A 617-nucleotide genomic window follows, 5' to 3' on the forward strand; every position below is an offset into this window, starting at 1 on the left:
CTCGTGGTCGCAGGTGAGGCCCAGTCTGTCCGTCTCACTCAGCAGCTCGGGGCTCTGCCCTGGGAGCGCCAGGCGGTGGTGGAGGAGGGGGCGCTGAAGGAGGGCCCCCTGAGAGAGGGGCCTTGGAGCCCGCGCCCCGCCCCTTCCTCCCGCACTGGGGTCCCGGAGGGGCAGGTGGTCAGTGGGAGGGTCTCGGGGAGGCCACAGGGCCGTGCAGGGCAGAGGTTGGTGAGGTGGGGTCCCCGGGTCAGCCCGGCGTACGCCTTCCTGGGCTCATTCCCAGGACCCAGTCTCCCAGCCACAGACCCAGATCCGAACCTGGGGAGTCTCGGGGCTCTCTGCTCAGGGGAGACAGCCCACCCCAGGGCATTTTAACATTCTCTGGGAGGACAAGGCCCCTCAGATCGTCAAGGGGCAGCGGGGAGTCAGGCAGAGATGGCGCCAGAGCCACAGGCTGCAGGGGCCTGAGGCTGCTGGATGGGGTTCAGTCTGTGGAGAAGCAGGTCCGCCCCCACCACATCCTGCCCCCGGAGGCTGCAGGGATCACCTCCTCCCGTGGGCAGAGTCCAGCTGGCAGACACAGAGGGCTGAGCGAGCGTCTGTAGGGGGAGGTGGAT

General features: G+C 68.7%; 1 protein-coding gene across 1 annotated transcript in view; it reads left to right on the forward strand.

Moving 5' to 3' along the window:
* Positions 1 to 617, forward strand: part of LOC104984378 (leukocyte immunoglobulin-like receptor subfamily A member 6) — a 7,985-nt gene that overhangs the window by 2,229 nt on the left and 5,139 nt on the right. The window lies entirely within an intron of this gene.

This window comes from Bison bison, unplaced genomic scaffold, assembly GCF_000754665.1.
Source record: "Bison bison bison isolate TAMUID 2011002044 unplaced genomic scaffold, Bison_UMD1.0 scf7180017863995, whole genome shotgun sequence".
Classification (NCBI taxonomy): Eukaryota; Metazoa; Chordata; class Mammalia; order Artiodactyla; family Bovidae; genus Bison; species Bison bison.